This window comes from Sorex araneus, chromosome 4 (assembly GCF_027595985.1).
Source record: "Sorex araneus isolate mSorAra2 chromosome 4, mSorAra2.pri, whole genome shotgun sequence".
Lineage (NCBI taxonomy): Eukaryota > Metazoa > Chordata > Mammalia > Eulipotyphla > Soricidae > Sorex > Sorex araneus.
In genome coordinates, this window is record NC_073305.1 from 133,519,355 (window position 1) to 133,534,470 (window position 15,116).

A 15,116-nucleotide genomic window follows, 5' to 3' on the forward strand; every position below is an offset into this window, starting at 1 on the left:
TGGGCTCACCTAGATTTCCATCAATCAAACTCACCTACATACCATGAAGATCTTTTCTGGTTTCCTTTTCTTCCTTGGACTCAGCCTGGACCAAAATCAGTCCTCGGAACAGACCCAGACCTGTCAACTGTCTGCTAACTACCAGTCTAACCAACTTTATTAGAATCTGCCCTTCACTCTCCCACTTCTTATTCAAAATAGTCTGGTTCATCAAGTCACCAAGCAAAACAATTACAAGTTAGAAACTTTTATGCCTGTATAAAAATGTTATCAAACATATTAGATAACTATTTCTAAATGTTAACTTGAAAAGGTGACTCATTAAAGAGAAAACGATCTTGATGCTCTTAGATCCACATAACTTCCTAAACTCATCCTCTTTACTATATAGCACCACATAACTAGGCAGTATGGAATATTCAATTCCCATCACCTGTACAGAATCTTTTTATAGTCTTAATTATGGTAAAATCACTTTTCCAAGCTATACAATCTTACTTGATTCACAAACTCGTAAATGAATTTTCATCACTTCTTGCTTTTACTATCATATTTGATGGCAAGTAGCATGTTTTGAATAAAATAATGTGAAAAGGGGGGAAAAAACAACCCTGAACTATCTACTCTGTCCTCTTCATATCCTAATTAAGAATAGAGTAGTTTAAAATCATGCATCAAGCATCATGAAAAATACAGTTAAATCATGAGCTAAGCCTTTCAAATACATAGGGAGTGGTACAAATAAGAAAGATCCAAAACCATAGGAGAAGCCAAAGATGACAGAACCATGCTGGAAATGGCGATGCTCCTAGGGCAAGGTGGGAGGGTGGGACAGGATGAGACAGGAACACACACAGCCTTGGTGATGGCCACAGGAAGCAGAATTGTCTTTGACTCACAGTGATCAAAAGTCAGGCTGAAGTGTAAGGCTTTGGGGAGAGGGAAAGGGAGAAACACAGGGAGCAAGGACAGGAACTATGGCAAATCAGCTCTCCAGTTCAGCATCTATGGTGGGGGAGGGGTGTCGGATACAGTGTCGTCAAAAGATTAGCATTTAGGTGCATCAACAGATAACACAAGACGGATATTCTGTAATCAAATGATCACATTTTTGTGCAATTTTGGCTTCCCTTTCCTCCTTGTGAAAACTGAATGAGATTCTCTATGGCTAAGGAAGCAAAAACCGTGTTGACCCAAGGCTTATATTTGAGTGACATGACAACCCCCCCTCCTGCAGAGACAATCTTTGGTTTTAAGGGGAAGATAGGACCTTATAAATTTGTCCAGAAAAAAAAAAATCCCCAGACACAGACTGAACAGGATTAGTGAGTACAGACTGCTTGATGGGGCCCTCCTGGGCCCATGGACACAAAGCTCTGCACAATAATTAAAAAGAACCACACCCTGGATGATGCTTCCCCATCACCTTCCATACAAGTAGTACATAACTGTGTGTTCACTGTGCACTCCTTAACTGTGTGTGCCCACATTCCCCTGCAAAAATATGCACAATTTTTTTTTCTGGAAAACTCCTATATACACATGGATGGTTATGTCAATCTAACTAGATCCCCAATTTCTTTTTCTGAAGTTTACCCTATAGCCTTACAGAGTAAGAGTGATGGCTGGACTAGCCTCACAACTTGTGATCAGTTTTCTACCTAAGCCATTATTTTCTACTGAGCTTTTCCTGTTATTTTTGGATGCTATTTTACCATGGAATATTATTCAGTCATAAAAAATAAAAACAGAACTCTGATACTTGCTATAACCTGGATGAACCTTGAAACCATTATATTAAGTGATGTTGGAAACATTATGCTAAGTGGCATACATCAGACACAATGGGGAAAACACCGTGCAATTTCCCTGAACTGCAAAATCAGGAGTCCCGAACAGGCAAATCCAGAGAGAGAGACAGAAAATAGCATACAGGCTACCAGGTCCAGTAAAGTTTCTGCTCTGATGTTAGAAAGGTTCTGAAAATGAACTGCTATAGTGGTTGAAATGGGAATGAACTATACACATAAAAATGGTTAAAATGGTGAATTTCATTGGACTAGAGCAATAGCACAGCTGGTAGGGCATTTGCCTTGCACGCAGCCGACCCAGGTTCGATTCCTCTGACCCTCTCGGAGAGCCCGGCAAGCTACCAAGAGTATCCCAACTGCACGGCAGAGCCTGGCAAGCACCCTGTGATGTATTCGATATGCCAAAAACAGTAACAATAAGTCTCACAAATGGAGATGTTACTGGTGCCCGCTCGAGCAAATCAATGAACAACTGGACAACAGTGCTGACAGTGCTATACAATGAAAAAAATAGCAGTCGGAGAGAGTACAGCAAGTAGGGTGCTTGCCTTGTATGCAGCTGACCTGGGTTCAGTCCCTAACACCTCATATCATTCCCTAACCTCCACCAGGAATGATCCCTGAGTGCAGAACCAGGAGCTAGCCCTGAGAACTGCCAGATGTGGTCCCTCCCCACCCCATCACCAAAAGAAAGGAAGAAAGAGAAAGAAAGGAGAGAAGGAAAGAAAGAAAGAAAGAAGAAGAAAGAAAGAAAGAAAGAAAGAAAGAAAGAAAGAAAGAAAGAAAGAAAGAAAGAAGGAAGGAAGGAAGGAAGGAAGGAAGGAAGGAAGGAAGGAAAGAAAGAAAGAAAGAAAGAAAGAAAGAAAGAAAGAAAGAAAGAAAGAAAGAAAGAAAGAAAGAAAGAAAGAAAGGAGGGAGGAAAGGAGGGAGGGAGGGAAGGAGGGAGGGAGGGAAGGAGGGAGGGAGGGAGGGAGAAAAGGATGGAAAGAAGGGAGGGAAGGATGGAAAGAAGGAAGAAAAGGAAAAAAGGAAGGAAGGAAGGAAGGAAGGAAGGAAGGAAGGAAGGAAGGAAGGAAGGAAGGAAGGAAGGAAGGAAGGAGGAAGGAAGGAAGGAAGGAAGGAAGGAAGGAAGGAAGGAAGGAAGGAAGGAAGGAAGGAAGGAAGGAAGGAAGGAAGGAGGGAGGGAGGGAGGGAGGGAGGGAGGGAGGGAGGGAGGGAGGAGGGAGGGAGGGAGGAGAGAGACAAAGGAGTTCCTGGACTGAGCCACAGGAGTGGAAGATGCTAGAATGTGCCTCCATCAGTTTGGTGGAACACTGACTCAGCCTCCTTTCCAATCCATCTGAGAGTGACCTGCCCCTCTGTGCCAGGGTCACCATCTCAAATCCTTAAAGAATCCAGAGGTCCAGCAAAGCGTGTAAGTGACTAAAGCAGGGAGAACAAATCTGGGAAGTGAGGAAGTGGGGAGGGGATGCCAGGGAGTGAAGCTGGCGGCCACCAAGGGGCTCCAGCTACAAGCAACTGTCAACTGCTGCCACAGAGTGAGGCCAGCCCACTGCTGCACTCCTGAGTGTTCAAGAGGCTTCTGGACTTCTACAAGCTTAGTGAAAGAGATATCAGAAGCCCAAGTAGCCCCCAGCCCCCAGTTTGTGCTTTCTGTTCCATGTACATCCTTCTTCAAGCAATAAAGGGGAACAATGGGACAATATTCTTTCTAGCTGTGTGTGTCTCTGTATGGAGCTAAGGCCTCCAATTCCCAACTGCTGGGCTGCAGAAGACACTCAAGGCACAGCAAGAATAAAAGACAGAAAAACTAAACCAAAGAAGTAAGCTGAAAAAGCAATTTCCTTTACTCCAACTTAAAGGAAAAAAAAAACCTGGGTACTTAAATTATATGTTAAAATAATTTTGCAATTTTCAAATTTGTCAGGAATTGACATGGGGCCAGGTAATTGGAGAACACGGGAAAATATATTTAAGCAGCTTGAATACAACCTTTACCGCTTCAAAGACACCCTACAAATCACACAATCAGGACTGTGACCCAAGTGATTAAAAACAAACTTAAGGCCCTTGCCACAACACCAAATGTCTGCTGTGCTATCTTGGACTCCATTGTCAGAAATTCCACCAAGACTGTACGACTTTCTTTGATATGACAAATAAAAACTACAAGCATATGTATTAAATCCCAGATCCCAATTTTTAAAATATCCTATTTTGTGCATTTTAACTGCCGATTTGACTTTGTAAAAAAAAATTAAAAAGAGTGAATGAATCCAACAAGAAAACTGAGAGAATATTTTGGCACCAAAAAGCTATAGTTTGACTTAAATACAGGAGCCAAGAATGGTGGAGAAATAAAAACTATTTGTCCTTTCTTGTTTCACAAAAAGACCAGTCACTCCTCTCTAAAAAGTGATCCTTTCTCTGGCTAAAGGGATTCTGAATTTTTCCTTAAAACTCATCCAATCTGGGGACTGGAGAGATAGTGGGTAAGGCACTTGCCTTGCTTGCAACAAACCTGGGTTCAATTCCCAGTACCCCCCCAGAACCTCATGGTTCTATGAGTCCCCCAAGAATGACCCCTGAGCTCAGAGGCAGGAGTAAGCTTGAACAGAGCCAAACACAAAACCTCACCAAGTTAATCAGCTCAGAAACTGTATCGATTCTTTCTACTAAAGACAAAACAATACAGAGCAGGATCTAAACTAGCATTATGTGCTTACAGGTAGCATTATGTTAAACGCATAACATGCACCACCACATTTAATGCTCACTCTCCTCTGTAATAGTTGTACTTCTTTTTATTGAGGGATAATTGAAATAAGCATTACATCAAATTTTTGGTGCCTAACATTATGACCAAATATTTGTATCTGTTATAAGATGCTCATCACTATATAATCTACTAAATATGTATCACCAAATACACTTACCAAAAATTTTATGAGAATTTTAAAGATCTCTCCTAGCAATTTTCAAATAAGCAATACAGGGCCAGAGAGATAGAACCAGGTTGAAGCCACTTGTCTTGCACACGGTTGACCTGAGTTTGCTCCTCAGCACCTCAGATGGTCCCCTAAGTACTGTCAGGAGTGGTTCCTGAACACAGAGCCAGGGGTAAGCCCTGAACACTGCTGGGTGGCTATAAATCAAAACAACCCCCAAAATGCCATATAGCATTCTTAACTGAGTCAGCATCCTTTTCACTACATCCCCAGCGCTTATTTCATTGGAATCTTGTCCTTTTTGACCCATTCATAGGAAAAGGAATTGCTCACCCACCCAGCAAACCACCTGACTCTGGCAACCACCAATCTGCTCTCTATACTTATGAGCTTGTTTTGTTTTTTTAATTCTACATGTGAGTGAAATCATATGGTATCTTCCTGTGTCGTATTTCATTTAGCACAATTCCCACAAATGGCAAGATTTCTTATTTCCTATGACTAGTCACCTGATGCAGCTGCAGGTATATAAGGTTGAAAATTAATGGCTGGTCTGCAGGTATAAAAAGGTTGAAAACAACCATTCTATTGTATAGCCAAAACTTGTTCACTCATCCTTTGATAAGCACTTTGGCTGTTTCCAAATATTTAATAGCACTGTAGCACAGTTGTCCCATTGTTCATTGATTTGCTCGAGTGGGCACCAATAACGTCTCCATTGTGAGACTTGTTACTGTTTTTGGCAATATCGAATATACCATGGGTAGCTTGCCAGGCTCTGCCATGCAGGTGGGATACTCTTGGTAGCTTGCCAGGTTTTCTGAAAGGGATGGAGGAATCAAACCCAGGTTAGCCTTGTGCAAAGCAAACACCCTACCTGCTGTGCTATCGCTCCAGACCAAATACTAAATATTGTAAATAATGCTGCAATGATGTAGGTAGAGATACACTATTTAGTATTTTGTTTTTCTAGATAAACACCCACCCAGAAGTAGAAATGATGAAATATAATTAATTCAGCTTTAGTAGAAAAAAATCGATCAACAGTAGTTTCATTTACAAAGTTCTCATAGTGGTTGAACCAAGTGAAAGTCCCAAAAACAGTGTACAAGAGCCCCCTTTTCTTTTTATCATTATTCACACTTTCATTTATTTTCTTTTTTCTTCTTTTTTGGGTCATACCCGGCAGTGCTCAGGACTTACTCCTGGCTCTGCATTCAGGAATTACTCCAGGCGGTACTCAGGGGGCCATAGGGAATGCCAGGAATTGAACTGGGGTCGGCTGCATGCAAGGCATAATGCCCTACCCACTGTACTATGGCTCTGGCCCCACACTTTTCATTTCTTGTCTTTTAAAATAATAGCCCTTGTAATAGGTGTAAGGTATTGAACATCTTTTTTTTATTTTAGTTTTGTTTTTTATAAAATTGTTCACAATAATTGATTACATTCAATATTTCAACATCAATCCCAGCATCATTTCACCTTTCCACCACCATCATTTTGAATTTTCCCACTACCATTCAAGCATGCCCCACTCAGGCAGATGCTAGAAAATTTATTTGGTATTGCTTGTTATGAATAGCATGAGAACTCCTAGAATTCTAAAATTTTTAATAGTTGGGGTCTGGACCCATCTCTGCATTGAGCTGCTTGGTTTCGAGATCCATTTCTGAGTCTCTGGATCATGGCCATTAATGCGCTTAAATGGTACCCAGAGTTAGTTCATGGGTGTGACCGCCAGGATCCCATAGGGGAGGGGAGGTGGGAAGCTGCAACCCATTCCTGATCCCTTGAGGCCCGGGATTCATATGGGGCAGATGGAGGGATGACGCCTGCTCTCTTCCGAGGCACCCCAGTAAAATCGGCCTAGCGCAAGGTCTGGGAAATCTCTGGATGAGTTGCTGAATTCCAAGACTCATTTGTGAGTCTCTAGATCATGGCCATTAACATCTTTTCATATAGTGGATCTGTGTTTCTTCCTTGGGAAAATGTCTACACAGATCTTGTGCTCATTTTTTTTTTAAAAATTTTTTATTAGTGAATCACCATGAGGTACGGTAGTTACAAACTTACGAACTTTCGTGTTTGCATTTCAGTCATACAACGATCATTTACTCAACCCTCCACCAGTGCCCATTCTCTTCCACCAATGTTCCCAATATCCCTCCCACCACCCCCACCCCATCCCCCACGACCCCACATGCTTCTGTGGCAGGGCATTCCCTTTTGTTCTCTCTCCTTTTGGGTGTTGTAATTTGTTGTGCCCATTTTTAGGTCAGATCAGTTTCTTTGTTTTTTTGCTATTGAGCTATTTTGTATGCGGTATTTACATTCTTTAGATAGCAACCACTTGTCAGACAGATGATTTGCAAATATTTTCTCCCCTTCTGTCAGTTGTCTTCTCATTTTCTTTTGGTTCACAGAAGTTCTTTGACTTGTGCTGTCTAACTTATTTATTTTTGCTTGTATTGCCTAGCTTTTGAAGTCAGATCCAAAAATTGATGGACTGGGTCAAGGAACTAATTGCCTCTATTTTCTTTTAGGGGCTTAAGGTTTCAGGTTTTACATTAAAGTCTTAACCTATTTTGAATTATTTTTTGTGTACTGTGAACAATGATGATACAGACTGTACAACACTATTATTGAAGAAACTGTCTCTTCAACTATGTATTTTTGGCTCCATTGTTGTAAATTAATTGACCGTATATGGGGCTGGGATGTGCTCAGCAGCAAAGCACATGCGCTGCATGCAGGAAATCTGGGTTTGATTCCAGCACCACAAAAATAAATAAGACATTTAATTGGCCATATACACGTGGGTTTATTACTGGCCTTCTATTGTGTTCCACTACTCTGTGTACCTGTTATATGAGAATAACACATTTCTTTTTTATTAGTATCTTTTATAGCTTGAAATCAGGAAGTGTGGTGTTTATAGCATTTTCTCTTTTCTCAAGATTGTTTTGGCTCTGTGATATCTTTTGTGATTCCATATAAATTTTTAGGACAGCTAAATTTATTTTTAAATTTATATTTTTGTTGTTTGTTTTGGGGCCACACTCTGCAGTGCTCATCACAGGTTATTCCTCACTCTGTACTCAGGAATGACCCCTGGCAATGCTCAGGGGACTATACAGGATGTTGAAGATTGAACCAAGGTAGGCCATGTGCAAGGCAAGCACCCTACCTTCTGTACTATTTTCCAGCCCCATTGGTTTTATTTCTATGTGAAAGAATGTCATCCGACTTTTTTAATAATAGCTTAAACTTTTGTATTCCCTGACAGAGAAACTATTTTGTCTTTCATTTTCTATTTTTCTACAATTTCCAACTTGTGTCTGTTATAATACTACATTAATCTGCTGAAGCATTAACTGATAGCTCTCCTGCATCTAATGATTATATGATTTTAGTATAAATATATAGCACATATTTTCATAAATTTTTGACAAAATCAACTAAATATGCCTTTTTTACATTCATGCTCCTCCCACTGTTTATAATACCTTATTTAATGATAAAAAAATTATTGGTTGTCATTCTTCAGTTCTAACAGTCTTTTTTCTGAACTGCCACTGACTTTTTACATAATAACAAGCAATAGAAAAATAGAAGACATTATCTTAAGTTCTTTCCTTCTGACCCTATAAAATAGTGTGAATGTTTTTTAAAAGGAAACAAAAACAGTCCAAACTCAATACACTCAAATGAGCTGTGTCTCCTTTCAGGTTGTCACCTTGGAAGGTCATAGGTCATTCTAACTATGCTAACCACTGCTCAAAAAACATGTGGAGACTGACTTCAAAACCACATGCATATTTTCTACTATTATGTAAAGACCCTTAATATGGGGAAACTGTCAGAAAACATTTGGTGGCAAATAATGATAACCACAGAATAAGGTTAGTAATACTTTAAAAAAAAAATACAAGCTGTAATCAATCGCAAAGTTGACAGTTTTGTGACTCAGATTAACTCTACATGCAATTCTAAAAGAGAAGAAAAAAGGGTTTCGAGCAATGGTAGATTGCTGAAATTAGTAAATTATCTTCCAGCATGATCAGTAAGTAGATAAACATTCATTTAGCTGTCTAAGTACTGGCATATTTGTTTAAAGTGAACATTCTGAGAGTTAAAATTTTTTATTTTCAAAAGGAATATAATTATTTTCTAAAAAATCAAAGAATTTTATTCCTTTAAACCATTACTGTCCAAGTTCAATGCAAGTATTCTGCAACAATTAGTTCTCTTACTTTATTAATGTAAAGAACCACTTTTAAAGGCTTGAAAGCAAATAATTCATTTATTTGCTCCCAGGCTTTTAAAAACCACTAACTGAAGATAAAATAATTGGAATATTCAAAGGTACTAAATAGTAAAAATCTGAAACATAATAGAATACATCAAGAACCAAACTATAATTTCCGAGTTGTACTGTTTATTTTGCTGCCTAAATGACAGTCTGCCACTATAATTATGGGGTTTCATCTAAATCTTTACTACACTGCAGGTACAGGAATATACGAACACATTTTTTGAGAATTGACATTTTTAAAAACATGCAAACATTTTAATGTATTCACAAGAAAAGGAAATTTTCAAAAGGATATGTATTTCAAGTTACCTCTGGTTATTTGTGAATTTCTGCAGGTAAAACATGTTTAACTTTAACCAACAATAGCCAGTCAACGTATTAAAATCATGACAAAAATCTGCTCCCTGGTCATGTTACCCATGATAAATTACTATGATGTCCTATGTTTAGGGGAAGATGTCAATGCAGCATAAATTCCCATGACATTTTGGTTTTTCTTCCAGAGATTAAGGCTGTTTTTCCTGGGATAAATGCAGCAGCAAATGACAAACCAGTTGATTCAAAACCAAACCAAACCAAAACAAACAAACAAACAAAAACCCGAAAAACAAAACACTTCTCCTATAACTCCAATAATTCTCAGGACACATCAACTGAGAATAGTTTTGACATTTCTAGTTCTTTATCATCTGGTTGTTGGGTCACACTCAGTAGTGCTCAGGACTTACTCCTGGCTCTGAACTCAGGGATCACTACAGGCAGGGCCTGGGGGTGGAGGGGGAACATAGAAGAATACTGGGGATAGAACTACGGTGGCTGCATGCGAGGCAACCACCCTACATGCTCTACTATTGCTCTGGTCCCTTTCCCAGTTCTTTAAAAATTATATGTCTGCACTGCTGTCTTAAGTACGTCTCCAAAAGCCTGTTCTCTATTAAGCCAGCATACTGACTACAGCTTGGTTGAGAGTATTTAGCTGGCTGATCCATTCTCTAATGCAATAGACCAGACTCTTCCTCGCTTCTGATGATTCAGTTCAAGGAGCCAGCTGACTTGTTCAATTTGGCCGTGAATAAGAGTGTTATCCAATATTCACTGTACCAGTTCTCCACAACATCTATGTCTAACACCTAGAAATAAAAGGGATACGTATTTCTGTGTAAGGCTTAATTTCATGAGCACTTGTGTTCTGATGTTTCTCAAAAGCTCTTCAATGTGTTCCCATTTGAAAGGAACATCCATGATGTTGCTGTGATTGGTTTTTAGATTTCTTTTTTCAAATTCAGTGATGTCATTATTGTGATAGGCATGTAATAAATTCATTGTTATTAGAACTCTGGATCATTTTTGTATGGCTTGACCTCCTGTGAGTCAAAGGGATTTAGTCCAGATTTCGTTAGCATATTTGCAAAGACCAAATACTTTGTAAGCAAGTGGTTCATCTTGGATTTCCAGACTCATCATAATTCTTTTTCCCCCCTCCCCCCTCCCCACACCCCCTCATCATAATTCTTGAAGGCTTCAAAAACATCGGTGTGTGTCTTTTCAAATTCACCTTCTCTCAAGTGCATTTTACCACCACATTCTCTGATAACTCCCAGAAACAGTGGATGAGGGATGGTGAGTTTGATGTGAAGTGACTGTTCATAGAGTGTTTTAAGTTTTTGTTACTTTTCTGTGCTGTATACATCTGAACTTCCAAAGTGTGTATTTATAATAACTATACTTTTTTTCAGGATATCTTCATCATTAGTCTGGCAGGACTGATGTAACTGGTGTAAAATTTTTTGAAGCTTTCTATATTCCTCTCATTCTAAATACAGCTTCCCAAGCTTTGTGTTCACCTTCAACCAGTCTTTCATTCTTAGTATCTTCCAAAGCTTCCAGTGCTGTTTCATAGAATTACTGCAGTAAATCCATCTGATATTTAACCAAAAAAAAAAAAATCAGAATTCTACTTAGGAGTGAAGGTAAAATGAAGAATAGAGTTAATGGATATGGGGGGAATAATTTCTTGCAACTGCATTCCAAATGTAAGACAACAGTTGTTTATATCTGTTTATTATTTCTGGAAAGTTTGTCAACTTGAAGTTAATCCTAATAATTTGTTTCAGTGTCTTAAATCCCCATTCTACTTTTTCACTTTCAAGTTCCAACACCTTCTGCAAACTGCTCAATGCTGCTTTTGGGTCATCTCTTTTAATGCTTTGGAATTATAGTACTGATTTTCCAAATTCACTTTTGGCTCAGAGTTACTATATACAGAATTCTAGTTTGTAGTCCTCCTCCTCATTACACATGAAATCATTCTCCATGTCAGACATTTTGGCCCGCCATAGGAATTTTTATAGGAATTACACTGAATTTCTCCTTTGACTTTTCTTATTGTATATTTTGGTCATTGAGTTTTTTTTTTAAAGACAACTTTACTAATCTTTCGAGAATGGGACTTTGAATCATAATTTTTAGGAAAGTTTTGCAATCTAACTTTAGAGCTATATTCTCCCATGGCTTTGTGTTTTATGTATAAATTTCTGACCCATTTGGAGTTTATTCAAGAATACAATGTCAAATATAATCTTAATACTCTTTCCAGATGACTACATAGTTATATCAATAGTATTTATTATAGTGCATCCTTACTCCCACTGACATGATACTATGTTTACATATCCTAAATTTCTAGTCTACATCTGAATTTTTTTTTCTCTCTCTCTTCCTCTCTTTCTCTCTCCTCCTCCCCTTGGTGGGGAAGGAGGGTCACACCAAAAAAGTGCTCCTGGGTTATTCTTGAACTTTTACTCAGGAATTGCTCCTGGCGGTACATTGCTCATAGGGGATGCTGAAAAGGGATGTTGAACCGAACTTAGGCTGGCTACATGCAAGGCAAGTGTCTTATATGATGTGCTATGTCTCTGGTCCATATTTTTGATTTTTTAATTCTGTTCCATTAGTCTGACAATTCATATATCAGTATTACATTGCTTGAAATGAAATTTTATTATGTGATTTACTATCTGTAAGGGCAAATCTCTCCTCATTACTCTTCTCAGAATTTTCAACTTTAATCTGTACTTTATAGAACTGAAAAATTTTAGTCAAAATGATAGTTATGTTTTGAACACACACACACACACCTACATTAGTGTTCCTTGGGAACATAGGAGAAGACCAGAAGGAGGACAAGTGGGTCAGGTTAGGCTAACATAGACAGTTTCTTGTAACTGAAGGACAGATGGGATAAACTGAAGTCATAACAAAATAAGAGGAGGTAACACTTTATCCCTAGGGTAAGACTGACATAAAGGAAAGGAAGGAATGGTTAAAAAGTAGAACAAAGGGGGGCTGGAGCAATAGCATAGCAGGTAGGGTGTTTGCCTTGCATGTGGCCGACCCAGGTTCGATTCCCAGCATCCCATATGGTCCCCTGAGCACCGCCAGGAGTAATTCCTGAGTGCAGAGCCAGGAGTAACCCCTGTGCATTGCCAGGTATGACCCAAAAAGCAAAAAAAAAAAAAAAAAAAAGGCGAACAAAGGGACTTGAGCTATAGTACAGTTAGAAAGGCATTTGCATTGCATGTGGTCAATTTGAGTACCTGGGTTTTATCTCCACAACCTCAAATGGCCCCCTGAGCTAGCCAGCTCTGAGTGCAAAGCCAGGAGTAAGCCCTGACCACAACCAGGTGTGGCCCCAAAACAAAAAAATAAACGAAAAGTAAAACCAAATTAAATAAAGACTATTTCTCCAGAAAAAAAAAAACTATAAACAACATAAGTAAGACAGAATTAAGTGAATTCATTAGATTAAGTGATATGGACTCATTAGTGATCTCAGTAATAACTATTTGGGGAAGAATAAGAAAATAGAAAGGCAAACTAGGACGTACGTTCCCATATGACTAAACATAGCTCTTTTGCTGTAATCTGATCCCCAAAGATCAAAATGTCACTAAATTCAGAATACCACTGTATAGTCATTTTTCCTAAAATGGAGCTCATACATAATCTACATAATCGTAGGATGGGGTTGTTGAATAATTCATGCCGGGATCACACAGATCCAGAATTACTGCCAAAAGAAGGAATTATCAAGAACCAGAGTAGGAAACAGAAGCCAAAGAATGAAGGGAAGAACAAAAAAGGAGTAAGTTTTCTCCCAAGCAAGCCGGGCAGTGGCTTCTGAGAAACGTTTGGCCTGGCATTAGTACATACACTTCCTCAGCCACAGCCGGATCAAATAGATGCCCATCTCAGTAGGAGACCCGGGAGCAGCTCCTGGCTACTCAGCAATACTCCCTTCTTGAGCTTGTCACCACACTACAGAGAGCACCGTTCTTGGTCCAGAGGATGCAGGTGTACCAGACTCTTCAGCATAAGGTTACAGGTTCAAATCCCCGGTGTCCCACATACAATAAACACAACCCTGGCAGCTGTTTGTGATCTGCAGTACAAGTAATTTCTGGCCGCTCTGTAGAAAGATGTGTGTGAGGACCAAAAAAAAAGCGTGCCACCCAAGCACCATATCTTTAAAACAACAAGAACAACAACAACAAAAAGACATTCAAGGGCCATGGACTCGAAGTATAACCTCTGATAAGCATGTGTAAGTACCACAAGGACCCCTGGCAATCACCTTCCAACGATAACTTGCGTACCTCAGTGAACACATGTGGAAGCACCACAGCTGAAAGCACGCTCACCTCAGTGAACACTGAGGCTGGAGATGCAGACCCAACAACCTGATGGCCCACTCCCACCAAGCAACACAGCTAAACATAGACACAGTCATGTATGTGCACAACCCCGGGTTACTGCAACAATAAAAATAATGAAGAGAAAAAGGGAGAAAGGAAGGAAATCCAAAAGAAGGAAAGAAAGACAAAGAGGAGGTGTGTGTGGGGGGGTGAAATGTAGCCAGTAGAGTGTAGCAGTTAGGGTACAAAGCCTAACATGTGCTCAACCATTTTCAATCCTTGGCACCACATGACATCCTGAGATTCACGGGGGATGGCCCCAGGGGCAATGGGTCACTGCCAGGGTGGCTTCATGGTCCCCAACACCACAGGGCCTGAGCAGAACCACATTCTTGGACTCCACTGAACTGCCAGCTGATTGGCAGAATATCCCCCAGGCCCTTGAGCACTATCAGGAGTGGTCCCCCAATTTGGCCAGGTGTGCAACAAAACAAACTAAAACAAGAAGATTCTCCATGACCTGAACTCAAAATACTAACCGTGTTTTCTCTTCCATGTTCAATCCACTGGAAAACAGGACGGGAAAGCAGGGCATTGATAGGAAAGTGAGGGGAAGAACAATTCCCAGTCCATTCCTAACATTCAAGATGGGATTGCCCAAGGCTCCAGCTTCAACCAGAGAGCAAGAAGGCTCAGGAAACAGGAGTAGAAACAATGACTCTTGTGGTCAGATCCAAACTGAAGCTGAACAGGTCAAAATGAGGACAGCCCCCTGGAAACTCGAGAAATCTGGACTTTGGGTGGGTGGAGGATGCTCAAGGGACAAGGGAAGATATTTAAGGTTTGTTACCCAAGAATCATAAGGGAAACTTTAGATGTCACCTATCTCAAAGAGAATGCCAAAATAACTGAAAACATCTCAAGGCAAAAATAGGGATTTCTCCTGACAAATTCATTACTCAGAGTAATGCCAATCCAAACTAAGAATTTCACCATGCAATTTGCTTCTACATGGATGGATCTGGAAGGTATCAGGCTGAGTGAAGTGAGTCAGAAGGAGAGAGACAGATCTAGAATGAAAAGCCTCACAGATGGGATATAAAGAAGCACAATAAAGAGAAGAATCAATGACCAGTCAATGACAACAGAACCTAAGAACTGAGTCTATCGTGGCAAGGAGGCTGTGGGCATGGGGACTTCAGGGAGGACTCCCAAGATAACAGTGGAAAGAGGCAATCACTGGTGGAGAGTTGTGGTGTTGGAACACTGTACCTGGAACCCTATCATGAACTCTAGTGTAAATCATGGAGCCCAAAGTGAAAAAGAAGAAAATTCTCAAGTATGT

The 15,116-nt window shown here is 39.9% G+C and overlaps 1 protein-coding gene and 1 pseudogene across 2 annotated transcripts in view; both read right to left on the reverse strand.

Annotated features, from left to right (window-relative positions):
- Positions 1-15,116, reverse strand: part of PDSS2 (decaprenyl diphosphate synthase subunit 2) — a 304,415-nt gene that overhangs the window by 246,357 nt on the left and 42,942 nt on the right. The window lies entirely within an intron of this gene.
- On the reverse strand, positions 10,012-11,401 carry LOC101554728 (COP9 signalosome complex subunit 2-like; annotated as a pseudogene).